The sequence below is a fragment of the Pelophylax lessonae genome (assembly GCF_965119305.1).
Source record: "Pelophylax lessonae genome assembly, chromosome: 13".
NCBI classification, from domain to species: Eukaryota; Metazoa; Chordata; class Amphibia; order Anura; family Ranidae; genus Pelophylax; species Pelophylax lessonae.
The window spans coordinates 4080218-4088896 of record NC_138780.1 but is presented as its reverse complement, the minus strand read 5'-3'; positions in this window follow the sequence as shown (position 1 = coordinate 4088896).

The window sequence follows — 8679 nt, the reverse complement described above, 5'->3', positions numbered from 1 at the left end:
GTGTGATTTTATTTATTTTTTTCCGTTTTATTAAAGGACAAAGCTTCTGCTTTAGATAACCACCCATTGGGTGTACTGCCCCCTGCTGGAGTAGGGCACTATGTACAAGGGAAAAGGCCAACCTGTTCTGCACAATTTGGACTCTGGAGGTGATCAAGTGGATTTTAAATCTTGAGAAATCCTCTCTGTTTCAGCCTCTTCACTTGGAATACCTGTGGTTGGTCTTGGATATCAACCGGACCAAGGTGTTCCTTCCATTTTCAAAAAAACTATGGAAACCACAACTTCAAGTTCACCTACTGTGTGCTCGGAGGTGGCCGTCAATTCCCCAACACATGAGAGTTTTGAGACTCATGGTAGCGGCCTTTCGAAGCGTTTCTGTAGGTGCAACACCGGAACAGCCTGTCTTGGTGGAACAAGTTTCCTCTGTCCCTAGACAAAGGAGATGAAGGTAAATCATCTGACAAAAGTCCTCTTTAATTTGGAGAATACGTTGGGGAGGAGTACTGGGTGTCCAGTCTACTCAGGGTTCTTGGAACCCATGAGTCCCTGCATCCTATCAATATTCTGGAACTTTAAGTGAATAGATGGCCCTGGATCGCTAAAGGGACACTCTGCGGTTATACTGAGACAACGTCAAGGCGTTGGTGTATTTAAACCATCAGGAGGACTAAAGCCTCGTACACATGCGTCGAAATTTGGCAGGGAATTTTCGTCCGACGACCGATCTGCCGATTTTCGGCTTGTTAGTATGATGCTTCCGACAACCGACTGACTTTTCGGCCGAAAAAAATCTGGTGTGCAGGCTATAAAGTTTTTGTCCTTCGTCAAAAAACACGGCCGATTTTCGTGCAGTCAGTACAGATTTCGAAAAATCTTATGAGCAAGTCTGGGCATGCTCAGAGAAGAAATTACACAAAGAAAGCAAACCAACCCATGACATCACTTCTGAAGTAGAATTTTGTCGGGCGGGAAAAATCGTGTGCAGTCTAGGCACATTCCAACCAACAAAACACCACTCCGGACAAAAGACGGACGACCGGTCGACGGAAAATCGTTGCGTGTGTACTAGGCTTAAGAGTATGGCGGCAGCGCTGTAGAAGTGTCCCATATCCTAAGATGGGCAGAAAGTCGAATGCCAGCTCCCCGCAGTACACATATTAGGGGGAGAAATCTGGCAAGCAGACTAGCTCAGTCAAAATTATCTGGATCAGGGAGAGCAAGACTTTCTCCCAGACGTCTTCCAACAACTCCCACCAGCCACGGGGAGTGCCAGATGGCGATCTTCTAGTGTCACGCTTCAGTCGAAGGGTGAGCAGGAATGGTCAAAGGACCCTTGGACTAACATGGCAGCAGCATTGTTGGCGCTGTGGAATCACTATATTCTGAGATCTGCTAATATAGAGTCCTGCCACAACTACTATGTCGAATTTGGAGTTAAGATGATCCTGGTGGCTCTGAATTGGCCCTGCAGGTCATGGGACATGGATCTCGATTGGTTGTAGTCGCTCCATGGTATCTACTGCATAAGAAAGACCTGTTGTCTTTAAGGGCCCATTTACCACCCTCCTTTACAGCTGGAGTGGTTATGAAAGCCAAGTGCTGAGTAAAAGAGGGTTACCAGATGAGGTCATCCACACCATGCTTCAGGCTTGCAAGGCCCCATCTCTTTAAGGTTTACAATCATACTTGGAAGATGTATTTTGGGTGGCGTGAGTCTCTATGGATATGCCCTTGTTCTTTCTCCATTGTCTGTCTCCTGGATTTTCTTCAGCACAGGGTGGAGCAGTAGTTGCTCCAAGGGTTAGAAAGGGTTAGAAAGGCTGGATTCATCTCTTTTTCATGGATAGTGTAGGACCCACTGATAATGGGGTACTTTGACGCAGTAGTGGGCTTGAGCACGATATGGCCATATGGTGGGACCAAACCCCCATTTTTATTTATGGACTCTCTTCAGATTTGGTAGTAATTTCTTTTGCATTTGCGCGCTATTCTTTTTTAATATATGGAGCAGTAGTTGGCCTTAAGCACAATTAAAGCCTCGTACACACGCAACGAATTTCCGCCGTCCGGTCGTCCGTCTTTTGTCTAGAGTGGTGTTTTGTTGGTTGGAATGTGCTCTAAACTGCACACGAATTTTCCCGCACGACAGAATTCTACTTCAGAAGTGATGTCATGTGTTGGATTGCTTTCTTTGTGTTCTTTCATCTCTGAGCATGCCCAGTCTTGCTCATAAGATTTTTCCCTGTCGAAATCTGTACTGACTGCACGAAAATCGGACGTGTTTTGACGGTGGACAAAAATTTTATAGCCTGCACACCAGGATTTTTTCAGCCGAAAAGTGGAACTCGGTTGTCGAGAGCACCATACTAACAAGCCGAAAATTGGCAGATCGGTCGTCGGACAAAAATTCCCAGCCGAATTTCGACTCGTGTGTACGGGCCTTTAAAGTCAAGTGTCGACATTGGTGGTTTTGTTTCAGCATCCTCTGGTGTTGATGCCATTTGTACGCACTTTTATTCAGAAGGTAAACAGATTGTCCCTGCAGTCAGGCCACCAATATCGCCATGGGACCTTAACTTGATATTGTCTGTGTTACAAAAAACACCTTTCGAAGATATTGAGGAGAACCTCTCTCAGAAAGTGGAATTCCTAGTAGCCATTATTTTTGGCATGTAGAGCTTCCCAATGTGTGGGGGTCTTCTATAAAAATGGTCCTTCATAAAGATAAGGTTTTCCTTCATCCAAGACTCTTTGACAGGCCATAGATGATGGCCTTCCCCTCGCTTCCCCCATCAGCACAATCACTGTTGATAAGTGGAAAGTCTCCTGCAAAGCTATTGTGTTCTCCTGGGGAAGCCATCCCTGTCTAGAGAACACAGTGGTTATTACTAGTGCTAGCGGCTGTGGATCGACTTTGGTACACTCATCCTTCCCAGAGATGATCTGAATCTTGGCCGGTCCCTGTTGACCTGGACGATATTCAAACCATCTATGGCTGGCTTTTCATGTCTAATTTCCACATGAATGGAGACATTGTGCTTCCATCACTTTGTCCCAAGCCGGTCCACCCCTAGGAAGTTGCCTTACATTCTTTGAATGTAGTCAGGCCCATTAGGTGTATTTGAAGGCCTCATCTAGGTTTTGTAGGTTGCATTACCAGTTTGTGGCTGTAGAGGGCCCACATAAGGGCCTGGCAGTGTCTACTGCTACTATATCTCACAATGGATGTGGCAAACTATTGTCTAAAGCCTAGTACACACGCAACGATTATCGGCCGACCGATCGTCCGTCTTTTGTCCAGAGTTGTTTTGTTGGTTGGAATGTGCCTAGACTGCACACAAATTTTCTCGCCCGACAAAATTCTACTTCAGAAGTGATGTCATGTGTTGGTTGGTCTGTACTGACTGCACGAAAATCGGCCGTGTTTTGACGGCAGACAAAAATTTTATAGCCTGCACACCAGAATTTTTTTGGCCGAAAATTCGGAGTCGGTTGTTGGAAGCATCATACTAACAAGCCGAAAATCGGCAGATCGGTCGTCGGACGAAAATTCCCTGCCGATTTTCGACGCGTGTGTACGAGGCTTTAGTGTATGTTATCAAACAACGAGAAGGGCTGTACTGGTTCCAGTGCATTTTGGTAAGCACCACCTGGTCTTACCACCATCATGCTACGATTCCTCAGGTGTGGTGTGTATGGCGGCAAGTTGGTCATCATACGTTCACCAAATGTTACAAGGTAGATGCCAGTTTTGGGTGTGAAGCTTTGCAGACAGCCGCCTGACTGGCCTGTATCATTTATTTGAATGTGGTTGGTCTATTTTCCATTCTATGATCTGTCTGCCCTGTTGTGACGTCCCTGTAGGTGGTGACCTGAAGCAGAGCTGTGTCCTCCAATGAACAAAAGAGAAAATAGAAATTTTCTGTATTTGCCATATGATCCTTTTCTCTGCGTTCATTGGAGGACACGGCACCCACCACTTGGGCTTGGTGCTACCCTTTGTGTATAAACTTCTTTTGTTTGTATTTCTATGTCATGTAAATTGAAGTTCTATGTGATGGGGAGTTTTGGCCACTAGAAGGTTCCCCTTCAACTGTCTCTTTTGTTTTTTCATAGTTGTACCTAGTGCTCTACTCCTGCAGGTGGCACTATACCTAGTAGGTGATGATCTAAAGCAAGGGTCTTCAAACTATGGCCCTCCAGGTGTTCAGGAACTACAATTCCCATCATGCCTAGTCATGTCTGTGAATGTCAGAGTTTTACAATGCCTCATGGGATGTGTAGTTCCGCAACAGCTGGAGGGCCGTAGTTTGAAGACCCCTGATCTAAGGCATGGGTCTCCCAACTTTCTAAACAAAGGGCCAGTTTACTGTCCTTCAGACTTTATGGGGGCTAGACTAAGGCCAATGGGAGTAGAAAATGTCCTGGTGTCCACTGGGAGTAAACAATCCCCTATCTTTGATGTCAGTGGGAGGACTAGTGCCCCATTGGTGTCACTGGAAGAAATAGTGCCCAATCGTTTGTGTCAGTGCAAGGAATCGTGCCCCATTGTTCATTGTCATTGCAAGGCATAGTGCACTATTGTTGGTGTCAGTGAGAGGAATCGTGCCCCATTGTTAGTGTCAATTAAATGAGTGCCCCATCGTTAGTGTCAATTAAATGAGTGCCCCATCGTTGGTGTCAGTGGGAAGAATAGTGGCTCATCGTTGGTGACAATGGCAAGAATTCTACCCCATCGATGGTGTCAGTGGGAAAAATAGTGGCCCATCATTGGTGTCAGTGGGAAGAATAGTGGCCCATCGATGGTGACAATGGCAAGAATTCTACCCCATCGTTGGTGTCAGTGGGAGCAATAGTGGCCCATTTTTGGTGTCAATGGAATGAATTCTGCCCCATTGTTGGTGTCAGTGGAAGGAATAGTGGCCCATCGTTAATATCAATGGAAGGAATTTTGCCCCATCGGTGTCAGGGGGGGAATTGTGCCTATTTGATGGTGTCAGTGGGAGGAATAGTGGCCCATCGTTGGCATCAATGGAAGGCATTTTGCCCCATCTGTGTCAGTGGGGGGAATTGTGCCTATTTGACGGTGTCAGTCAGAGGAATAGTGCCCCGTTGTTGGTGTCAGTGGATATAATAATGCCCCAAGGGCTTGATAAAGCCAAGCAAAGGGCTGCATCTGGCCCCCGGGCGGCAGTTTGGAGACCGCTGATTTTGTACCTGCGATACGATCCAAGTACAAAGCTGTTTCCTCCAATAGACAAAAAAAAGGATTTTATGGTGCAAAAAAAATGTATGGTTTCTGTACTTGCTGAAAAGGCTCTTATCCCCAAAAAATAAAACTAACATGGCCACCCCAACTAAGGACTGGTAAGCTACAATCTATGACGTTTTTGCTCTTGGGTCTACACTTAAAGTAGATATTTTAAACTTTTGTTCCTGGGTGTGTTGGTGATAGCTAAGCAGGTTGCACCAGAACAAGAATGTTTGGGTGCCACGATGGAGGGAGGGTTTTCCCAGCTCTGCTTGCGCAGGAGATCAAGAGGGTTATTGGATGAGGTCATCCACACCATACTTCAAGAGTGCAAGGCCAGGTCTTTGTGTGAGTCCCTCGGTGGGAACGTCTAGTTGTGGGGACTATCAGCTGTTTTCTGCTGTGTTACAACCATAATGGGGAAAGTGGTATAGGCAGGTAGGGTTAGCTGTTGCCTTAGTGGTGTCTGTTGGTTGGAATGTGCTCTAGACTGCACACAAATTTTCCCGTACGACAGAATTCTATTTTAGAAGTGATGTAATGTGTTGGTTTGCTTTCTTTGTGTTTTTTCTTCTCTGAGCATGCCCAGACTTTCTCATCAGATTTTTCCCCCGTTGAAATCTGTACCGACTGCACGAAAATCGGCCGTTGTGTTGACGGCCAACAAAAATTTTATAGCCTGCACACCAGATTTTTTTCGGCCGAAAAGTCGGAGTCGGTTGTCAGAAGCATCATACTAACAAGCTGAAAATCGGCAGGTCGGTCGTCGGATGAAAATTCCCTGCCGATTTTCGACGCGTGTGTACGAGGCTTTAGAGAGGACCTGTCATACTGATGCCTGTAATTGCAGCTATCCAACCAGTCAATACTGGCCCTTTCTGTGAACTGCATTACGGGATAGCAGGAGCATACTAACCAGACATAGAGGTTTTAACGTTTCGGTTGCGTTATCCTTTTTATGTTATTGGCAGCATACCTACTGTATGTACCCTCTGCCTGTCCTGTGTCTACATATCATGTGCTTAGGGGGGGTTCTGTCCGCTAAACCTGGCTATTGGTTGCCTTTTATATAATTGAAAGATGTGTTGGACAAGGAAATGGCTTTAACTTGCTTAATGTTTTAGGTCTTGACGTGAAGTATGATGGACGAGCACATTGAGGTGTGGGAGGAGGTGATGGCTCAGAGGTAAGTGCTCTGGCTGCAGACCCTGTAGCTGTGAGTTCAAATCCCTGAGCCAACATCTCCTGGAGACTCTGGATGTCTCTCCCCACAGGAGAGCTCCCAGCAGTGGAGACACCCCCCAGAACACCAGTAGCCCCCAGGTCCACCAATGTGGGAGGTTGAAGGTGCTTCCCACAATGAGAGAACACCAGTACCCAACAGCCCCAGGATGACCTGAGGATAAGAAAAAAGCTTTTTTTTTTTTAAAAAAAAGATGACTGACTAGGCAAGACAACCTCTCTCACTGGGGGCACTCTCACATGATGAGATCCATGATGGGCACCATCTTGTGTGGAGGAGGTCATCCATCGCAGGATGCCTTCAGCCAACTTGGCACTCTCAGGTTATGCCAGCTCCCTGTGCCCAGCTGTCACCACAGGGGACCTACCAGCACATGTTGGTCACTGTCCAGGACACTGGAGGTGAGATGACCTGTCCACAGTCACCAGGAGACCACTCCGGGGATTTGAACCCTTAGCCCCAGCGTACCTTCAGCTCTCAATGTGGGGTTACAAGTCCTCTGAGCCATCTCCTCCTCACAAAGAACAATGTGTTCGTCCTCCTATTTCTCCAGGAGAAGGACTGGTGGAAATATAAAGAGGTAAAGGGAATGGTTCGAACCCCACAGCACCTGCTCTGCAGCCCGTGCACTTACCACCAAGCTATTGCCTCTTTACATGACATTGTGTTGTCATCCTCCTATTTCTCCAGGACAAGGACTGGTGGAAATATAAAGAGGTAAAGGAATGGTTCGAACCCACAGTGCCTGCTCTCCAGCCCATGCACTTACCACCAAGCTATTGCCTCTTTACATAACATGGTGTAGTCATCCTCCTATTTCTCCAGGACAAGGACTGGTGGAATTATAAAGACATAAAGGAATTGTTTGGACTCGCAGCACCTTTCTTAGTCTCTGACGGACTTCCCACTAAGCCATGTCCTCCTATATCTCCAGAATAAGAACTGGAGGATTTATACATCACGGTACCGTCTCAGAATTTCCCACCAAGCCCTCTGCTCATTATTCAGCTTGGTTTGCTCTTCTTTTTTTTTGTCCCGGATGAGGACTGGTAGAATTATAAAGTGGTAAAGAAATGGTTCGAACTCACGGCATCTTCTCACCAGCCAGAGCACTTACCTTCTAGCCATCCAGGACAGCAAGCTAAAAGGAGAAAATAGCCGGATTCGATCTCACGACCCTGGGTTTACTAAACAGAGGAACTAAAGACTGAGCCATTTCTCCTGTGGGATCCACCCCTTAAAAAAAAAAATGAAAACAAATAGAATTTTGGAAAGTAAGAAAAGACAAATATACAACTTGGCAGTTCGGTGTTGCTCCTGCTGTTGAGCGCTCAGATCTGGGAGTTGGGTGAATCCCGGAGATAAGTGTATTGACACCAGTTTTAGCGTTGCTGTGGATGAACTCCTTCCCGAAAGGTTCATGGCTCTGGCTGTCGAGCGCTCAGATCTGGGAGTTGTGTGAACTCCGTTCTAGAGATAAGTGTATGGACACCATTTTTAGCATCACTCCTTCTCAGAAGGTTCATGGCTCTGGTTGTCCTGCGCTCAGATCTGGGAGTTGGGTTAACTCCGGAGATACGTGATTTGACACCATTCTTAGTGCCACCATGGATGGATGCCTTCTCAGAAGGTTCATGGCTCTGGTTGCCCTGTGCTCAGATCTGGGAGTTGGGTGAACTCCGGAGATAAGTGATTTGACACCATTCTTATTGTCACCACGGATGGATGCCTTCTCAGAAGGTTCATGGCTCTGGTTGCCCTGTGCTCAGATCTGGGAGTTGGGTGAACTCCGGAGATACGTGATTTGACACCATTCTTGGTATCACCATGGATGGATGCCTTCTCAGAAGGTTCATGGCTCTGGTTGTCCTGCGCTCACATCTGGGAGTTGGGTAAACACTGGAGATTAGTGAATTGACACCATTTTTAGCATCACCCAGACTGACACCTTTTCGGAAGGTTCATGGCTCTGGTTATCATGCCCCCAGATCTCAGAATTGGATGAACTCGAGAGATATGTGAATTGACACCATTCATAGTGTCGCCATTGATGGACGACGGCTCGGGAGGTTCATCTCTCCAGTTGTCGGCTGTGGAGCCAGGGACCAAAATTTGTAATCTGTGTCGGTGCCACAAGAAGCCATAGACTTTCCACCCGTCTTCTCATATCCACTTTAATCGT